The sequence below is a fragment of the Ixodes scapularis genome, unplaced genomic scaffold, assembly GCF_016920785.2.
Source record: "Ixodes scapularis isolate PalLabHiFi unplaced genomic scaffold, ASM1692078v2 PGA_scaffold11__112_contigs__length_91849675, whole genome shotgun sequence".
NCBI classification, from domain to species: Eukaryota; Metazoa; Arthropoda; class Arachnida; order Ixodida; family Ixodidae; genus Ixodes; species Ixodes scapularis.
In genome coordinates, this window is record NW_024609837.1 from 57,930,876 (window position 1) to 57,952,442 (window position 21,567).

The 21,567-nt window shown below is 49.0% G+C and overlaps 1 pseudogene; it reads left to right on the plus strand.

Moving 5' to 3' along the window:
- Positions 1 to 616: 616 nt before the first annotated feature.
- Positions 617 to 13,844, plus strand: LOC115308686 (annotated as a pseudogene).
- Positions 13,845 to 21,567: the final 7,723 nt, after the last annotated feature.

Sequence of the window (21,567 nt, forward strand, 5' to 3'; positions counted from 1 at the left end):
TAGGGTTCTCTGCGGTCTATCGTAAGGAGAAACGGGGCATAGTCATTGTTGTTTGTGACGTCAGTAAAGTCACACAATTTTGAAAGGAAGCCGCTTTTTGAAAGCTTTTCCTATTTCTCAAGCAACTAAGCAACCACCAGTAACCGCGAGAGGCAGTGGTTGTGCCGCAGGTGCCGTCGCTTTGGCCGCTCGTTCAAAAAGGTGACAGTTAGATTCAGGGGCGGATGCAGGAATTTCCTAAGAAAGAAGGGGGGGGGGGGGGGGGGTCAGGTGTTGGTCAGCGTACCATATCTATAGGAACCCCCTCCCCCTCTCCCTCGTTTCACGCCCTAAATTTTACACATGCAAAAATCAAGAGGGGGGTCAGGACATCCGGACCCTCCCCCCCCCCCCCCTCTAAATCCGCCCCTGGTTAGATTAGGAGTTCACTGCCTACACAATCTTCCGGAGCTCTCCGTTGTCACTAAGCGCGACGGCGATGGCGGGCATAATCTCCTGGGCGCCGTCTGCCGTGACTGTCCCTCATGATCTCTCCTGCTGGATTAGTGCCCCCCCCCCCCCCCCCCCCCCCACTTTCCTCAGAACCGATATGTGTAATTCGGCCCCTCTAGAACCAATGTCTGGGACCGTTACTGCTATCCTCCTGGGTTGGTCTCTCCACTCGGATTCGAGCTCAGGGGTAATATTCATTTGCCTGCATATCTATTAGAGATTGAACTGTTAGCTCCGGTGTTTTGTTCGATAGTGGGGAACAGAAAGAAATCCATATAAACTGCAATGCCACGATCCCAATGACCGCATCGTTGCATTTCGCCATAGAGAATGAAACAAAGTTTTTTTATCCCTGAGATTACACCGTGGCAAAAACACTTCTCGGTCGGCGGCATGGTGTGCGAGCATGCATTGGTTCCACTGGTGCCAATAATCTTGCGTAAAGTGAGAAACGTTTCAGTTCAGTATCACGGCCCCTTTGAACAAAATATTGCGTTGTGCCCCACCCTGTTATCTAATCTCTCTTGCGACCGAGTAAGACCTAGAGATTTTTAAGCCTCTTGCGATCTCTTAGGACCAGCTCCGCTGCATTGCATCCGGAAGTCACAAAACGCTTAAAAACCGCTCTGGTCTCTCTGTCTTACTTGGTCACAAGAGTGTGAACGGCGCTTTACTGCAGAGCCACCTGAAGCAGATCCTGAAAGGGATCCTGTTCTGCCATCGGCGGCGGGTGCTCCACCGAGATCTGAAGCCGCAGAACTTTCTCATCGACCAGAAGGGTAACATTAAGCTGGCCGACTTTGGGCTGGCCAGGGCCTTCGGCATTCCGATCCGGGTGTATACCCACAAGATTGTCACGCTCTGGTACCGGGCCCCAGAGGTCCTGCTCAGCTCGCCCCGCTATCCACCCCCATTGACATTTGGAGCATTGGGTGCATCTTCGTCGAGATTATCAACAAGAGGCCGCACTTCCACGGCGACTCGGAGATTGACCAGCTCTTCCGCATCTTCAGGTGACATTATTTCGCTGTTGTAGTTCATATAACTGGGCGTCGGCATTTTTGTTCTCTTTTAACGCTTTAGTAGTTTTTGCATAGAAGGAATCGGTTTTCAGCTTTTTCTGTCCTCGTTCCGTCCTCGACTGCTTTTCATTGTTGCAAAGTCGTGTGTGTGTGTACTGCCTGTTGAACGCTGTGGAGGAGGCCTCTACTGAAACAGGCGGAAGCAGAATATTTTACTAGTGAAGAATGGGCTATGTCCATTCGGTCGGGCATAATGCCCGATTGAAGGATTTATTCGGGCACTATGTAATGTAAGAGAGAAGGCTTATCTTGTTCTCTCAGAGGTGGAACGGCTGCGCCATTTGCGCCATTTTGCGCCAGACGAATTTGTCTGCGCCATGTTGCGGAAACTGCGCCACAGCCAATACCTCACGCCATTATGCACCAACTCGCAAAACACGCGCCAAGAAAATTGTATTTTGTCTTCGTTTCGGTTTCTATTGACTCGATTGGCAAGAATGAGCGCGTTTAGCTCGGTCGGCCTTGCAATCCGTATTTGTTGTGTTTATTCTCCCTGTGTATCTCAAATCGGAAGCGTGTGAAAAAATGTGGGGTCGGATTTTTAGCGGTACAGCACCTGCGACTGGATTCTTATTCTTCAACCATCAGTGGTTTAGCAGATCGGCAGAGGTGAGGTCGAGTCGTTCAGCGTCAGATCGCCTGAGGCTCTGCAACCGGGATCTGGACGTCAGCCAGTTGAAAACGAATGAGTAAAAGATTCCTTTTAGTACTCCATCGTTAGAGGTTGAAACCGCATTCCCGCAAGATAAATCGTGATTTGATAGAACTGAAACCTTACCGGCCAGCAGCTCTCATGCGAGCGGTAGATCTGCTCGGGGCTACTTTAACCTTGCTCCTGCTTACCGCTTCGAATATGATAACTCCTAGTGAAAAGACGGTGAGAGTGCAGGCGAGCTGGTGGTAGCTAATCATGTCGTATTACACCTGAGACTGCGGTGGAAGAAATCGGAAAGTTCTTCCGATTTCTTCCACCGCAGTCTCAGGTGTAATACGACATGATGATAACTCCGTTAATCGTAGTCTGCTGTTTCAATATTGAGTTGCACAATAAGATAAACTCGAAATTTGTTACCCTGTTCCTCCACGCAACTGCACGTCCGTTGCTTGCGCACGTCATGTGGTTCGCGCATATAATTACTAGGGGTGTCGCGAACTTTTGTCGAACCAGATTTTTTGGTCGAACTTTCGGGGTTCGACTGGGTCGAACCGGTTCGACGAACCTTCGAACTTCTCACCAGGTTCGACCGGTTCGACTTTGTGGACAGTGTGGCCAGACCTTGATACAAGCATGTCTAGGTTTGGAGAATTTCTTTTTTTATGCGAAGGGTTATTTTATTGTGTGAACAACTGCAATTAAAAGAAACTAATTCTATTCATTGAAGAAGTTAATAACTTAAATTTTAGTACTGTATTGACTGAAATAGCCGATCAGCGCTGCACTTAATTCATCTCTTAGCCATTACCATCCAATCCGAAGCCAACTGGCCAGCCTGTCGCGCATGCGCACACGAGTCGAACCTCAATACAAGGTTCGACGAACTTTCCACTAAAAGTTCGAAAAAGTCGAACCTGGTCGAACTCGAACCGCGGCCGGTTCGCGACACCCCTAATAATTACTATGTTGAGCATGTGTGGATTGTGCGATATGCAGTGCTTTTTTTTTTTTTTTTTGCATTTTGGGCAGCTGTAAGTTACTCAGAAAATATCAAGGATACTGTCTGCATAAACATATGGTACTTGCCTTTTGATTCTCATTAAGGCTCACAAAGTTTCAAGTTTTCGCATCTGTTACACTGTTATCCCATCTACCTAGGTCCCTAAACACTCATGTTCATCTGTGCTGCTAAGCACAATTGAAATTGCTCCCGTGCTTGTCTAAGACACAAGCTGAAGTGCAGTGAAAACTTATCTGAGCTGCTCCTAGCCTGCTCCAGGTTTTAGCTGCTCCCAAGCTGCTCCAAAACAGCTGTTTCAGCTGCTCCCGTGGCTGCTCCCAAGTACATTTTATGAGTTCCACCCCTGTTCTCAGAATCCAGCTTTAGTTTAGTTGTCTTTAATGGGCTAATGGGTGCTAGCGCAGGTCAGGGATGATGTAACTGTTTGTGCCCTCCCTTAGGAGGCTGGGCACTCCGACCGAGGACATGTGGCCAGGTGTGGCCAAGCTGCCAGATTACAAGTCCTCCTTCCCCAACTGTTAAGAGAACATCCTGCGCAGTCTGCTGAAGAATGTGGATGATAGCATCGACCTGCTTGAGGTGAGTCTTTCACCGGTGTCCCATAGCCCAGGAGGTTGGCACCTATGCTCTTTGCCCAGTAATAAAAAAAGCAGTTGCCTCTTTCATTTGGCCTGGTCTCGCTTTTTATTCCCTTGAAGGACAACTCCGCTCAATTCCAAAAAAAATTATACTTGCTTGTGATTCCATTTCTCAAAGCACTACTCAACAGCGCTACGCCTTCGGGTTCGCGAAATGTGGAATATTATTTCTGTAATCTTGGTTGAAGCATCAGCAGATACCGAAACCAAAACTTAGGTTGTGTCTGGCAACATTGGTCTCGTGTCGTCAGTCATGTCCACGTCACGTCGAACCACGTGGTCTTGTGCCGGTCGTGTTGGCAAGGTACAGGACACGTGACGCGGGCAGGCCGCTTCGGACGGTGTAAACAGGTGTTGTGTAAACAGTGATGACCCGGTCGAGAGGGGGAAGGGGAGGATGAAGGAGGAGAGGGGGAGCGGAGAATCCGGACATGGGGAACAATCAGCGTTTCGGGCCCTCGAACCCTGAGAAGCCCGGATCACCTCAACCGGAAAGCCACTCGCTAGCGTCAGCGCTCCAAGCCCCAAAACACAGTGAGCTCGACCAACGACACAACGGCAAGGCCACCCACTGGAGTCAGTGCCCCAACCCCCGGAACCCTCCGACCCCTGAGAGGCCCGGATCGCCTCAATCACAAGGCCACCTACCAGCGCCAGTGCTCCTGCCATTGAACCCTGTGAACCTCGGAGCCAACTCGCCCAGGCACCACCACAGTGATGGACAGCCCGGAACACCACCCCTTCAGAACGCCACGACGGCCGGTGAGCTGCAGGCAGCACCAGCACCGACTCCTATTATTATTAAACGCTAAACAAAGATAGTTTTCGCCTTGTGTCTCTTCACCTCAGCATGGACCAACCACAGCGCGTCTGTGCCTCCCCTGCGGGGGTCGTCACAGTCTGAAAGGTGACGGCGGGCAAACGTAGAGCAAAACGCAAGTGTCGTCTGCTCCGCAATATTCGCCAATGTAGTTTGCTACAACATCGTGTGGAAACTTGTGAAAGACAACTCCCGGTTTGGTCAACTGGTAATTCGAGCAGGCAGCAACACAACATCGTGAGCCTACGAATGTTTCGACATTCATCGCAGCTAGGCATCGGAGGTGCAGCCTGCGCTCGTATCGTAAACAAAACTTCCTCAAACTAGGGCAGCAGTCAGACAGAACAGACTGCTCTCAGCTCCGAGAAGCGCGCAGGGCAGCCCAAACTAGCACATGCGTGTTTCGGTGATCACGTGGACGCTGTTGGGCCAAAACCGGGAGGAGACACTCGTGACGTCATCGTTTAATTTCGCTCTGAGAAGTAAAAATAAACGAGGTGAGAATGACGTAGACATGACTGACGTAGTGGCTCAATGTTGGCTGCTCCAACTCCGTGGCATTGACTGCGCTGTTTGATTGCGCCTCACGCCGCACGCTAGAGTTAGCAGATGAACAGAACAGCGCACACAAAGACAAGGACAGAGAAAAGGAACATGCAGGACACACAAGCGCTTGTGTGTCCTGCGTGTTCCTTTTCTCTGTCCTTGTCTTTGTGTGCGCTGTTCTGTTCATCATGTCATCATACCAACTCGCCCAACTTACTAAACTTCTGCAGAGTTAGCAGATTTCGGCGACTTGGCTCATTTGAAAGTTTATTAAATATACAGACGGAATTAGATCATAATATTTGACATGTGGTCTTCCTCTATGGAACTGAAGAGGGCTGCATAGTTTTCTAAACACAAAAAATGAAGCGGACTTCTGGAGATTATTTTCAAAAACAAGCTGGCAGTTCAACCCCGGCATCAAATGACTCTTGCACCACGCTCTTATCCGTTTGTCCCTCCTCCATTGTAGTTGCGCGGAGGAGGAAGGCGTGTGCAACAACATTTGGCCTCTTCCAGTATTTTGAGTTTTTCTAAGTGCGCGATTTCCAGAAATAATTCTAGTCTTCACTGTCAAAGAGGAGTCTGTCTCATACAGCAATGTAATTACTTTGTTAATGAGCTTGAAAACAATAAAAAAAAAAAAAAAATACCAGCGTTAGGCTACAACTTCCTATATTTCACACCACCTTCAAGTTTCCACCGAGCCAAGTCTACGACTGTGATGAGGAAAAAGGACTCGGGATCCGGAACAGTGTTTGCGAGAGAAAAAATTGTATTTACAAAATGGAGGAAACAGTGAAGTTGGATGACGGAGGTCTCGCTCGCAAGTTCTCACGCCCGCATGCGATGACACAGCAGTGGCAAGGGATGGCGGGTGCGTAGATGCTCGGAGAAAGGGCTCGGTATGGGTGGCGGGTCCGCAGCCAGCTTGCTTGCTGCTCCCATGGGCCTTCAGACGTCCGTTCGTGGCATTGCTCGGCTGCCAGGACCACCAATGTTGTTCCTTTCACCGAGCCGCTTTCCGTCTCATCTCACGAGCGTGCTTGTGTGCTTGCTCAAGACTGCCTTGTCTTCACCTTTTATACAATCCACACCTTGGAATTCATCTCTGCTGAGAGTGGATGCAGCCATGGCTCCACTAATATAGTACTTGAAGTGAAACTGAGTCAAGGTGGCAGTGTAGGTGAGTTGGTTCACAGTCACTAAAAAAGGGGTAAACAGCGTGCAGAGACAAAGACAGACAATAAGAGACCAAACAAAACAGGAATTAAACAGTACAGCAGTAGTCCTGTTTAGTTGTTTAATCTTTGTCTTCATTATAGATGGATGAATGGGTGAATGGATGGATGTTAATAGCTGTACCCTTTGTAACGGGCGGTAGCTTGCACCACCTAGCCCGAGTCTAAAAAGACAAATATACAATTCCTCCTACCCTTCCAAGCCAATTATCTACCCCCTACTATCACCGGTGAGTGTAGGATATCACCAGGATGACCTTGGGGCGATCCTCTTATCGAACCTAGTGTGCGTTACCCCGACACCAGGCCCATTAGGGGACCGTGGTGAGACGTTGGGTAAAACACACGCAGGGAGAAAGTCCCAATTTTCCTGTCTCGCCTGTCCCCCCGCTGGGCTAGTTCGCTGTGCATCATTCGATTTTTCCTAAATAATTTCCACCAATCTTCTAATCGCCTCTTCGTGACTATAATCCTTTTCTCTTCCATCTCTCCATCCTCGCCAGCAAAACACAAGGCCCCGGCCCAATTCGTTACCCCCTCAGGGAGTGCAGGGCAAAGCCCCGTGCACTTCAAAACCAAATCCTCTAGTGGTTCACTGTCATTATGGTAGACAACACATAATTTAGCCCTATACGCCGTTCTTTGAGTGCTGTTTACCCCTTTTAGTGAAACAGTGTTCAAGGTGCTGTGGAGTGGCAAACTAGGCTTCTTACAGCAGCAGAATATTAGGATGCCAAGTTTAAAGGGGGGTGCAACGATTTCAGGACTGTGGTCAAAAATTTGTGAAAGTCGCCCTCTGGCACTTCTGAAGTAAAAAACAAAAAAAAAAAAAAAAAACGATTTTGCCGGCATGTTCGTGTAAAAAAAAAAAAAGAAGATAATTATTGGCATTTCTGCCACCCTTCAAGTCACTCCCAGTCTCCAGAAACGCTCAACAAAACACTGGCAATCATTTTCCAGAAATACCCTGACTTCCGCAGCCTTTACATGAGGCTCTTCTGCAGGAACGGATTCATCCCGGCGCTGCACGGTCTCCCCAAGATACACAAGGCCAGTGTACCACTTCGACCTATTGTGGACTTCACAGCGTCACCTTTGCGTGCCGTCTCCAACTACTTCTACAGGCTCCTCTCACCTCTCACCGGAAAGACTCCAACGTACGTGCAAAACTCTGGTAACTTCATAGAGCTTGTTTCCGACTTAGAGCTACGTGACAACGAGAGCCTCGTCTTTTTTGACGTGGTGTCTTTGCTCACCAGCATCCCGGTGCCATTGGCGGTATCTGTTGCTAGAAGTGCTCTCTCGGCAGACGAAAAACTCCCGGAGAGAACGTGCCTATCGGTTGACGAGATCTGCCGACTACTAGAGCTCTGCCTGAACAGCACATACTTCTTATTTAACGGGAAGTACTACAAGCAAACCAGCGGCACAGCCATGGGGGCAGCCATATCTGTGACAATGGCAAACCTCCCATGGAGGCCATCCAACGCCAGGCTCTCGACACTTTCGAGCTAGAGTGCCTTCATGTGCGCTTCGCATATAGTGATGCCAACTGCCTGTTTCCCTTTCCCACACCCTCTTCCACCGCCATTTTGTTTCTCTCATTGTTTCCCCGCGCGCCGGAAAGTGGCCTTTGTGTCCATCGGTAATCCCATCCGAGGGGGAAAATGCTAATCCCCCCTCCGTGGGTTCCACAACGCTGCTCCGAACTTCTGAGATAAGGTGCTTGTTTCCGGGGGGGTTATAAGCCCCAACGGATTATCGCCGAGGAACAAAATGGCTGCTGGTTTGTCGGCGAGTGGTATTACAAAGGATGGCATCACCCTAGCAAAGCGCACATGAAGGCTCCCTATTTCGAGCCTAAACCCAGAACGTTCCTGCGTTACGTGGACGACTGTTTCTGCGTTGTTAAAACCAGCGAGGTGGATCGTCTTCTAAAGCACGCGAAGACAAAGGCCTCTTCCCTTTCTGGATGTACTGGTAACCAGGAGCGGCAGTGGGCTAAGCTTCTCTGTTTACAGGAAGCCAACCCATACTGGCAGATACTTGGGGTTTGATTCCCACCACCCCCGATGTCATAAAGCGTCGATGGCCCCTGCACTCTTCAGGCGCGCCTTCGCCACCTGCTCCACAAAAAAGCCTCCTGGAGGAAATCAAGGCCGTTACGTCGGATCTCCGCAAGAACGGCTACCCTAAACGGTTTATTCTTCGGATACTCGAGAAGTCAAGGCATCCACCCCTAGGGCGCAGCAGTCCCCCTTCCGATCGCGTCTGTGTCCCCTACATTAGCCGCACCAGCGAGACCCTCTCCCGCGTCCTCGGTCGCTACGGGATTGCGGTGAGTCATAAGCCCGTGTCGACAATCGGTCATCGCCTCCCCCTCCCGAAGGATCGGCCTCCCAAAGAAAGGGCCCAAGGCTTGGTCTACCGCATACCATGCAAGGATTGCCCGGCCTCATACTTTGGCGAAAGCTAGAACTTAGCAGAGAGGCTTACGCGACACAAATATGATGTCCGGAAGAAGGATGTGGAGGCGAGCGCCCTCGCGGAGCACGCAGAAGAAGCCGGCCACACTGTCGACTTCGAGGGAAGCACCGTGCTGGCCTTGGAGAGGAATTGGCGAAAGCGGCTCTTTGTTGAGTCCTGGTTTATCCAGCACACAAAGGGGAACGTGAATCGTTCTTCGGGTTCTCTGCCCAGCAGCTACGTCTCGGGACTGCATGACGTGAGCAAAGCCCCCTACATCCGTATGTGCATTTAGCCGACGCGTGTTCTTTTCTTTTCGTCACTCACCCGTGAACAAGGGACCGAGCTGGTCCCGAAACGTCGGGTAAATGTTTATTAAATTTTTGGTTAGTCCCTATTTTTCGCTTCATGTCTACTCCTAACCAGGCAGAGGGCTGCCGAACGTTTACCTTCAAGTCTTCAGGGTCACACCTGCGGGGCTATGTTCGACAAATGTTTCGTTTCTCCTAAAGAGAAACGGAAGTGACGCAAGGGACGATATCGCGTCTGATTGGCTAGAGGCTCAAATGACGAAAGTTCCCTCTTTCGTCATTTGAGCCTCTAGCCAATCAGACGCGATATCGTCCCTTGCGTCACTTCCGTTTCTTTTTAGGAGAAACGAAACATTTGTCGAACATAGGCCCCCTGGGCCGGTTTTCTCGAAGCGATGGTAAACCCATTTTGGTAAACCACGGTGCCTAGGAAGGAAAAAGTACCTAGGTACTGTAATAAACGGCTGGATAGAGAGCAACAATAATTATTTTTGACTGAACAGTAAGATGCGCCATCTATCGGTGAAACAAGACAGTCGTTTTGTTAATCCTCTTTTTCCGCTGGGTGTTATCGATCTAGTATGATATTTTAAATCAAAATATAGTAATGTTGTACTTGAAGATCAATTTATTTGCTTTAGATGGTACGAAGAAATTTTAGCTTCTATGCTAGAGTTTGCCAACGAATATTCGAAAATATAAGAAACATTTCCTTCAATATGTTTCGCCATAAACAACGCATAACTTTCTCGAGTCCCTTCCAGTCTGGCAACGCCGGTGTTGTAGTCTCGTTTTGTTCCTTGCGACGCACGTTTCTGCGATTCCTGCTGATCTCAACTGTTTGCCCCCTTTTCCTTATGCCCCATTGATCCACCGGTGACGACGAGCTAAGCTTCTCGTCGCCGTTAAATTGCTTGCCACCGGGGATCTGTAACCTTGATGCTGTCGGCACACTGTCGGCGCACTGCGAACAAAAAGAAAACAGTACAATAGAGAGTTTTAGTAGATCGTTCCGATACCTCCGATAGCCCCGATAACGATACTATGCATGCGCAAGGGAGGCGGTGGTGGAGTATCGGGATATCGTTATCGGAGTCATGGGAACGATCTACCAAAATTCTCTAATGTCCCAGCTGTTCACCCGGAACGAAGACTTTATCGAAAATAACCCCCTTTCTTCGCAAAGTAATCGCTGCTCACGAGTTGGCGTGCATAGTGTAGCACATGAAACGCGTTAGTATAAATATATACCAGCACTCGTTCGCAAAACATTTTTTTTACTCACCATAAAAACACTTGCAAGGCTTATGTACCGTCATATGTCTTGGATCCCGGACTGCTGAAGAGTGATGCGTTCGCGGAATGCTGTCGTTGGTTAGTTTAGTAGTCCCTCTGAACTACCGCTTTGCTTGACGTGCTAAAAGGTTGATGGTGCGTCATTAATATAACAGCCGGATCGAAATGAATGTTCAGCAGAACCAAGAAAAACTATTAGCCCTAATTAAGCGACGTCGCGGCCATTTTGTTTATAGGTACTGCTCCTCCCTCGGCGCCCCTGCTCTCCCAGTCACGTGACCTAGAATTCCCTCTTCTAGAGACAATAGTTAACTTTGAACCACGGTTCGCGTTCGAGAAAACGGGCCCTGGTCGTACTCCTATAGTCAGTTACAGGTTAAGAAGGTAGCGGCAAATGCCCCTCAAAGGGAATCAGATATCCCTCCGCCACCTCCGCATCCAATAGCGTCCCACCGTTTCCGTGACGTCGCGGCCAACGCGCGAGGAGGGTCTTGCCTTTCTGTACATATTTGCTTTATCTTTCGACTTTTACTTAGCATTGTGGCATAGCCTCCTCTATACGGAGAAAGCCTGGCGCGTCGCGAGAAAAAACGGCCGCCGTAAATGGGAAAGGAGGGGCGGAGGAACGGGAGCGGAGAGAACCTTGCCCGCTAGCGCCACAAAAGAGCGAGCGGCCGAACGCAGAAACAATCTTTTTTTTTCTCTCTCTTTTCTTGTCGCTATCGCGGAGAGGAGAAACTCAACGTCCACCCTTTCCCGTTTCTCCCTGCGCCCTTTCGAATCGCCACGCCCGTTTCTCCCGGAGTACGAAAACGACGGTGACGAAGACAAAAACAAGCGTGGTTCGGGGAGCGGCCGCTCATGACCCAAGCGCTCGCTGTCTAGGTCTGCCCTTTCTGCTCTGCGCTACCATATTGGTCACCGTTCGGCGCGCTCCTCCTCTCCTTTTTCCTGCGGCCGCGCGCTCTATGGCTCCGTCGTCGATATGATTGTGGAGGCCACGAGAGGGAGATTAGAGTTCTCCCCCACCGACGGAAACAAATACGACTTTCGGGGATTAGCTTCCCCCCCGATGGATACAAAGGCTGCTTTCAGGGGCTCGGTTCCCTCTCCGATGAATACAAAGGTCGCTTTCTTAAAAAAGTGGGATCGCAGACAAGTGGGAATCCATTGAAGCGGAACAAGGAGCGTTTCCAGTGAACTCTTCTTTCGACTGCGGAGAGATTTGAAACGGGCGCATTACGCTTGTGGGAGGAGCTTCTCCTACCTTCTTGACTTGTAACCGACTATAGTTTTGTAATTCGGGGTGCCGTGTAGGTTCCCGTGTGCTCTCTCGGAGGACGCTTCCTCTCCCTCTTTCTGCTGGCATGAGCGGGCGTTATGCTGCAGCTTAGAGTCGGGCGAGGTCACGTAAGCTTCTCGCAGCAGTTTTTTTTTTTTGGCTGCCACTTGCGGCTGCAGGTGGGGAAAAAAGCTCGACTTTCGCTTTGCGATTATGCAGCGGAATCGAAACTTTTTTTTAGTGAAGGAGTTGTTTTCTCTATCCTCCGGGACACGATAAACAACGTAAAAATGATGAGACGCCAATTCTTTTAATCTTAAAAGCTTTGCACCCCCCTTTAAAGATTGTTGTGCTCTGTGGATTCAAAGTTTGAATGTGAGAGGACCAGCTGGCTGATTGCAAGCGAGAATTAATCAGGCTGTACATGACGGGTGTATCTCAAAACGTCCCATTCGCATTTGAACCTTGCGTATTTCGTCCCATTCTCATTTGGTGCTTCTTGTTTGAACCTTCTCATAAGATCCGAATCCTGTTTTTCGCAACTGGGCCCATTCTCATTTTGCCCGTTATCTGAAAACGTCCCATTCGCATTTTTACCGTGTGCATTTCGTCCGATTCTCATTTGGTCCGCCTTGTTTGAACCTTCTCATAAGATCCAAATTGTGGTTTTCGCAACTGGACCCATTCTCATTTTGCCCGTTCGCGCTACGACCGAATGGCATTAGTTCGGCATGCTTCTAACGTTGTTATGCCTTCGCGGCTTTATTGATGAGCCTTACCTTGCTTGGGCCCCCAACATATCATCAGATATATGTTATCTGTAGAGGTACGCACTGAGAATCGTACAATGACGCCTGCTTCCTTTCCTCTAAAAAAAAAAAAAAAAAAAAAAAGCGATGAACATTCAATTTTAAAACTTCGTTTGAACAGCAATAGCATACATAATAGCAGTGGATCTGAACCATTGATGTTCCGCGGACCCCTTGTAGACCGGCGGAGATAAGGGATGACCCCGTTTGGGGTGAGGGGAATAGAAAGGTATAGGCTTTCATGATAATGATTTAATTAATGAATATAACTAATTACTAGTGCAAAGTAGACTTATCTAATCGACACACACACGAGAGTACTCACCCAAAAATTGGAATGTATTTTTCTCAACGTGAAGAAGGCGGACATCTAATATTGTCGTGCTTGACTGATGAGACAGGGCTTCGCGGACCCCTAGGATGGCTTCGCAGACCCCCATTTGAGAACCACTGCATTATAGAAGTGGTGGCATTGTCCCAAGTCGAGAAACCCCAAAAAACGTGACATTTCGGAATATGATCTGGCTGCGATAAAGAGTTGGTCTGTTTTCTTGTCAGCTAGTAACTTTTCCCGACGATCTCGACGCACCGCTAAAATCCTTAGCAGAGAGAGTATGCCTGTAGCGTGGCACACACACACACGCACGCACAAAATATATCAATGTATTTATATATATTACCCCCCCCCCCCCCCCCCAAGAAAAAAAAAAGAATTTGGTATGGAAAGAGTTAAGTGCGACGGGTCAAATCGAGATATTTTTGAGAATGGCTGTTTTAAAAAGGGCCAGGTGAGAAGGGCGAAACGAGAACGGGCCCAAATGAGGAGGGTTGGAATGCGAAAGACGAAACGGGAAAGGGCAAAATGCAACGGGTCAAAGCGAGAAGATCTTTTTGATAATGTTTGTTTCGAGAAGGGCCAAGTGAGAAGGTCGAAACGAGAACGGACTCAAATGAGAAGGGTTGAAATGCGAAGGACGAAACGGGAAAGGACCAATTGCGCCAGGTCCAAGAGAGAAGATCTTTTTGAGAAGGGTTGTTTTGAGAAGGGACAAGTGAGAAGGGCGAAACGAGAACGGGCTCAAATGATAACCACCCGTACATGACTTGCAAAAAATGCTGGAGTGTGACCCGGTCAGGCGGCTTTCTGCAAAGGACTGCTTGGATCATCCATACTTAAACGACTAAACAGGACACCAACATCTATTTTTAATCATTGACTGACTCATCTGTGAGAAACTGCCTTCAGGTGATTTACGGGTGTGGTGTTTTTTGTATTTTGTGTAACTTCAGCCATGTAGTTTTAAACCATCAACTTTTATTTGCTTTAGCTTCCTCTACATGTATGTGATGAACAAAATTTCTCCTTCCTTTTTAATATTTTCTAAAAATAGTTAGAAAGTTCTATTGGGTACCATGCCAAGAGATGGTATTCAAGTTTTTAAAGCAAGTTTTTAATGGTTACACAACAAAGGAGCAAAAGATGAAAGGGGGCTTCCATCTTTTGCTCCCTCGTTGTGTAACTTCAGATTCCATAAAAGTGACAAAACAATCATGTTTATTAATAATTCTCTTCTGCAGTATTACAGACTTGTTTGTGAATACTGGACAGGTTGTTCAACTTCAGCTTGTTCAGCTTTGTAGTTTCACTGTTATCTTTGTCATTGTATATTTCGATGGGTCATTGTTATAACTTTGTGATTTACTAGATTTTGATGTATGTATATTTTGTATATCTTGTATTTCTGTGCAGCAGTTTTTCCACCATTGTTTTCTTGTTTTATGTGCAACCATTGTTTTTTGTAGCATTATTTATGTTTTCCGCCCACCCTGCTTGGACCTCGAAAGGTCCACAGTATGTACTAAATAAATAAATAAATAAATAAATAAACTCTTTATGACACAAGTTTCCATCTTGTGTGTAGCATTCTTGTGCAGGAAGTTGTAGATTACCGTGCACAGATATACTAACAATAGTAATACAGTCGTCGAGGGGAGACTTTTGGCGTTTTTGTGGGTTGTATCGATACCACTTGTGCTTTGTACACTGTGTTTTCTGCCCGAGCTCTCCGAGAGCTTGCAAGGTGGCAATGGTCGAGTTTGGAAGGGTCAGAGGTATGTAAAATTTGTATTTTATTGAGTTAAATATGTACTGCATTGTGTCAAAGTAGTTAAATATTTTCAGTGGTAAACAAAATAAAAGTGCTGCATATCCTGTTCGTTTCCCTGTGCGTCAGTTCTCAGCTCTGATGTGCTAGCAGCCAGTTAGTCGTGCTGCTGCATGTATTCCGGAAGACTGGGGAGCCTTGCTTGGGCGTTTTTGTCCAGGAAGCTTTCAGCCTGGAGAACCATTTTCTGGAAATGGAAGAAAGTTACAACTTTAATATTTGTAGAGCATTGCTAACCCAGGTGGGGCCATTATGTGCCAATACAAATCAGCAATATCGAGATGTCCAACTCTTTCGTAAAAGAAATAAAATGAATGCAACAATTCATTTATGAACCTGGCAGAAAGCAGAGTTTGGCTTACAAGGATTGCCGGGACCTGACGGAATTCAACGAAATTCACTTCAACCAACCTTGTTCGACATATGTGGACAAAAACTTAAACTTCCTTTTTGACATTCTGTATTGTATTTTATCCTATGATATGATTGAGAAAAAGGGTAACGAAGAAATTGGTTTGGGCACACAATAGGTGGTATTCACTGAGCCTGCAGGTTCGATTTTGCCAGGGAGCGCCACCGTCGATCCGCCATCTTCGAGGTCTCGGTTTGACTGGCTTCGGTACGCTACTCGGTCGTCCGCTGCTGGTGTGTGCTAATTTCATATCGTTGAAGCTTCGTTGAACAGAAGAGAGAAGAAAAGTTGGTCTCGGGGGCGGGCCGTTTTCCTTGTTGCCGCCAAGTACCGTGTGTAAAGGCTGAACCGCATGTAAGCGATTTGGCGAGCGACGGGACGAAACGAGCGACAGCGACGAGACAAGCTACGACGACCTGCTTCGCTGTCGCTCGGTCACTCGCGCGACGTGGCAAACCGCATGAAAGCGACGGGAGCACACGACCAAGGCGATAAGCGACCCTTTCTAGAAATCCAAAAGCCAAGCGACGCGACGACCGACCGCGAGAAATCTCCGTCGCTCGTCGCCGACCCCCGTCGCTCGTCGCCGACTCCCGTCGCTGTCGCCATCGCTCGCTAAATCGCTTACATGCGGTTCACCCTTCACTGTCACTCGTCGCGTAGCTCGGTTTTGGGATTTCTAGAAAACTTAGCGCTCTTCTACTTGGTCGTGTGCTCCCGTCGCTTTCATGCGGTTTGCCTCGTCGCGCGAGTGACCGAGCGGCAGCGAAGCGGGTCGCCGTCGCTTGTCTTCCCGCTCGCCAAATCGCTTACATGCGGTTTTTAAATCGCTTGAGCTAATGAAAATGCGCCGCATTTTTCATAAGCTGCGCACCCTGTGAGCCGCACGGTATGTTTCTGCACAGGAACGAACACCGAAGGCACGACGTATGTACGACACAGCGGCGATGGAGCCACACGGTTACACGGCCGTAGTACAGAAAATCAGCTAGAGAAAAACAATAATGAAACTAGCAAAACAAAACAAAGAGTAATCACACCGTGCTGCAAAAGCACCAAAGTAGAAAAAATTAGTTCTTGCAAGAGCTACCGCCGTCGGCACGGCGGGCGACACGGAGCGCGTCATGGAGCCGAGGGAGCAACGCGGCCGCGGTAAACGAGTCCGATTGCGACAAAAACAAACTAAAACACACAAAAAATACTCCCACAACGCTTCAGAAGTACCAAAGTATAAGAATAACCCCTAGTTTCGATCAAAAAGACCCTTTAAAGTTGTAAAATACTGCTAAAACACGCTCAAAAGGTCCGGCCAGATGACCTTCGCGATAGCAAGAGACCTCGAAGATGGCGACCGCGGTGGGCGATGGCAGCGAACCTAGCGAGTGACGTCAAGTGAATGTCACCTATATAGTTCTGCATTATCTCTAAAGAAAAACTGGGCTCCAGGTGTGCTACTACTACTATAGTTGCTTGCAGGGTAAGAAGAGCAGCGAGGTTTCTCAGTTGTCCCGCCTCCTGTGCAAGCTTTCTATCTTTGGTAACTGTAGTTTTTGGCCTATTCGCATATCTGGGTAGGCACATTGGACAGTGCCGTCTTGGCCCCAAAGCTCTCCGCCATGCTGCCGCAAGTTGTGCAGCTTCTCAAGTTGCACATTAATTATTGTTATTAAAAGTGATAAAAACATGCCAATGAAGCTTCGGCGTCTCGCGATACTCGAGCATGCACACGCAGCCAAAGTTTTATGCAGCACAACAAGAGTGTGTTGGAGACTGGGCACCTGAAAAATAAGACGCCCCGCAGTTACCATTTTGTGCTGATGGCTTCTTACCATTGCAGTTGGAACTTTTGGTTTAAGTTGAAAGTCCAACCTCATGGCTTTTGTTTTCGGCTTATTTACAACAGTGACATTCTTCTCTTGGGACAGGAAGTCACCCTTCGATACCCTCACTGTGTAGTTCCCAGGGATGAGAAGTCTCCAGTATTCACCATACTTGTCTAGAAAGAGGGGCGGTAAAATACTCGGACATGAAGTCTCACACTTTTCTGGACTTGCATTTTATAGTTCTTCGCATTTATGGCACTTGTAGTGCTATAAACAGCACTTGTAGTGCCAACAATTGTTGGCTTGTAATTTAGGCAGAAGCTTGGTTCTTGTAACTATAGTACTTATAGTGCAGAGAGGCTCTACAGTATTTTAATGCTGATAGCATATGACAGGTGGGCATCTCAGCAACATATGTTGATAGATTTATAATTTACATTTTGAGGAAAATCCACGAATGTTTTCTAACTTTGCCCGTGAAATATTGGTGTACAATTAGCAGGACATGGAACGCATGGCCTTTGGTACATGTTGCACTACCTAGTCACTGATAAAACTGCACAGTGGAGAGGAGGCTACCAGGATGTATGTTTTCTCCGAGGCCCACACCCTTGCAGCACCTCTTTCCTCTGCACATTGTTATCACTTCCAGATAGCGCAGTATGTACCAAAGGCCTCGCGTTTCATTGCGTGCTCCTAGTACATCTGTGACCATCCTAGAGCAGACACCCTAGTCTGCAATTATTGGAACAAAATGCGGGTGAATGATGCTAGAGGGTAAAGCAATTTCTACTATTTTCTATTTCCCCTTGTGCCTACCTCACGAAAGCCTGGGTCTCATTTTATACAAGTGATACTTGAATGACCTAATTTTACTTGGAAAAAAAAAAAAAGGAAAAGTATGTGGATGTTTAGCAGCACCTTTGGTTTAAATATGGTGCAGGGTTGTTGAAGTGCATATCTTACCTCTGAGGGCATTGTGGCGGATTGGCTGGCCCTGCCCCCCAGTGATGTTGAAAACCTCCACCGCTGCATCAATGACTGGCATTCCTACCAGGTTGTCTGTAACAATTATTACAGACAACCTGGTAGGAATGCCAGTCATTGATGCAGCGGTGGAGGTTTTCAAAGGGATTAATCCCTTGGAGGAATCAAAGGGATTAATCCCTTTGATTCCAATATGTGCCTGAAAGCACACACAAGTGTATCTCTTTTAATGTCCTGGTTGGTATATGGCACCCATCAAATCATTAATCAAACAATTTCTGCACCATGAAAGTGTTTTTAAAGATTGGACAGAGCATAGAACAGATGCAGATGATATTGCTGATGATGGGCAGCATTGCAGATGATGTTACTTTGATGGTTTTTAGCCAAGGTGATTGAGAATTCAGTGAACATGGGCAGACAATTTGGTATTCAAGTTCTACAATAAAAAGTTGGGAGCTATTTGATTTAACTCTTTCCTGACAGTGTACATAAGACATCGATCACCGGTGATCAATGGTTTTGAAACGCTGTCAAGAAATCAAATTTAGTACAGAGAATTATGTTCCATGATCTCCCGAATAGCCGAAGAACTGAAGTTTCGGTTTCAGCGTAGGTTTGAGCTTCATCACAAGCAGGTAGGCTGTCAAAAATAGTCCCGGGAGTGTGGTTGCACTTGTCTAACATGGCTAATGGATCTTTTTCCAGTAAGCTTCCGTGCATGCGTACACTCGATCCCGCTGTCGCCATTTTCGGTGGGCACCGTCCCGGTGCCCTGCGAAAATGGCGACAGCAACATTGTCAGCATTTATCTTTGCACGTATTTAGTCTATTTTGACGCTTTATTTTTTAGTATCGGTAGTATGGGTATAAAAAGTACTGAAAACTGATACAACGGCACGATGCCAATGTGTTTTGACGGGCGGAGGCATGTTGGGCTTCAAGTTCACGTGGTCGGAGAGTACACGCAATGTTGCTTACGTGGCTACCGTAGTTTTGTGATCCTCGGGCATTACGACAGGTTTCCGCAGCCTCAACTCGTTGGCTTCTAGGTCGATGACGGCGCCGTATTCGCACAAGAAGTCCATTCCGAGTATAACGTCGCTAGCACAGTCTCGTAGAACGACGAACTTTACCGGACACGTCTCGCCATGAATCTCGACGCAAGCAGTGCATCTTTCGACTGGCGTGATGAGGTGTCTCCCGGTGGTCCGTATCTGAGGGCCATCCCACGGCGTCGTCACTTTCCGAAGGCGTTGGGAGAGCCTCCCACTCAGGACAGAGTAGTCTGCTCCGGTGTCGGCGAGAGCCGACGCGTCGTGACCGTCGACAACGATGTTTAGGTTATTCTTTACCGTTGCAGGAGCGTCGTTTCGGTCTCTGGTGGCGTTTGAGTGGGGGCCCTCCGACGCACGTGGAGGATCTTGCCGTCGGTCGTCTTCGGCAACTCCACCTCCAGGGGTTGCCGCGTCTATAGTTTCCCCGCCGAGGAACGAGGGGCGACAGGCTTTCACGTCTGGGTCGGTGCATCGGCGAAGCTGGACCGTGGCGACGGCGACCGGAATTCTCAGCGGGACGCAGGCTCGGAGGACTGAGGTTCTCGCAGGTACTCGTCGATCTCCCGAGGGCGTTCACCATAACGGGGGCGTGGGTCGTTCGGTTGAAACCCGCGCAGCCCGAGTCGTCGGTATGGGCATCGGCAGTGGGTGTGGTCTGCTTCCCCGCAGTGGAAGCACAGAGGGCGTCGGTCGGGCGTTCACCACACGTCGGTCTTCCGAGGTGCCCGGGGCTCCTGGCAGGCGTACTGGACCTGGTCGTCGCGGCGTCGGTCGTGCTGCGGCGCAGGAGACTGACCTCGGGGAGGCGGAACATAGGCGCGAGGAGGATCCGGTGGCTGTCGGGCCCCTGCGGCGTAAGTTAGCGTGGGTTCTTCGGGGACTGCCACGCCGATGGGAGCCTCTGGTTGGATGGCTTTCTGGACTTCTTCCCGCACGACCTCGACGATAAAGATCGAGGCGGGGAGATCAGCGTCGGGTAGAATTTTCCGGAGCTCTTCGCGGACGATGTCGCGAACAATTGCACGAAGATTGTCAGCGCGGTGGTGCCGCCCTCGGCGAATCAAGAAGATGCCAGCGTCGAAGCAACAGGCGTGCCGGCGAGTCGGTTGCAGTGGCTGGCTCGGATTGACAGAGCACGCTCGATGTTAGTTGCCTTAGCAACGAATTAATTGACAGTAGTTGGTGGGTTGCAAACAAGGCCACCGAAGATGTCACTCCTCATTCCTCTCATTAGGACGCGCAGCTTCTTCTCCTCGGTGGACTGAGGGTCGGCGCGGCTGCTCAGGCGGAGGACGTCTTCAACGAAGCTGGTGACCGTTTCGTTGGGCCCTTGAGTTCGTACTTGCAGGAGGTCTTCCGCTCGCTGTCGTCGTGTCTGGTTCGTGAATGTCTCCTTCAGGCCGGCGATACAGGTGTCCCACGACGTAAGTGACGCCTCCTGGTTCTCGAACCACTGCCTCGTGGTACCCTCCAAAAAGAAGTAGAGGTTTTGAAGGCGCTGCTTATTGGTCCACCATTATGGCGTGCAACATGTTCGTAGTGCAGAAGCCAGTACTCCACATCCTCGTTAATCCCGCCGTGGAAGGTCGTCGGGGTTCGCTGGGCGACGGGCAGGTAGACGACGGTGACGGTGGTCGGGGCCTGCGACGACTGGTGGTCCATCGTCGGCCTCGTTGGTTGCTTGGTCTTGGGTGGCAGAAGTCCGTGTTCCGGGTGTAGACCTTGGATGCGGCGTCTTGATCGGGTCTCGATCTGGTCTTCGTCGGGTCCTCGGGAGCTTGGCTTCGGACTTGTACGGCGGGAACTCGGAGGGCTGCGCTGCACGGACATGCGGTACCCCGCACCTCCACCAAAAATGTCACGAATAAACAGGCGAGGAAAGAAAGAATAATTGGGGAAACTGAAACGTTCATTGGGGCGAACTTGTGCCCCCCCCCCCCCAAAAAAAAAAAAAAAAGAAAATGGAACAGAGGAAAGCAGAGCGTCGCGGGCGTCGAAGTCGGCGTGACAGCAGAGTCGAACGCTGGGGCGAAAACTGACTGCGGATCGCCACGCGGATTCTTCTATGTACACGCGCGGGCTTCTAGAATAATTAGCGTAGAAAGTTAAATGACAGTCAGTTGGACAAAAAACCCTTTCTAAAACATGGCGGGGGCTCCTGAGAATGACCCTGATACCGCTCACTAGGTGGAGCAAGTAGCCACCCAATTCAAAGGGTTTAGCCGTGTTCGTCCATACATCTGCCATCCAGTGATGACGTGGAAGAAAATAAAAAAAAGGCGCGGGTCTTGTCTTCTAGGCGATATTGATACAGCCGCGCGACAAGTACGTCACCACAAGTGTCGAGAGGAGGAAACGAAGAAAGTACTCCCGGCGCATGCTCATGCAGCAGCTGCGGCGAGAAATTCGATTGTCCGCACCGGGTTACGGACTCGCTTGCTCTGAGGCGCTGACAGCTGTGAA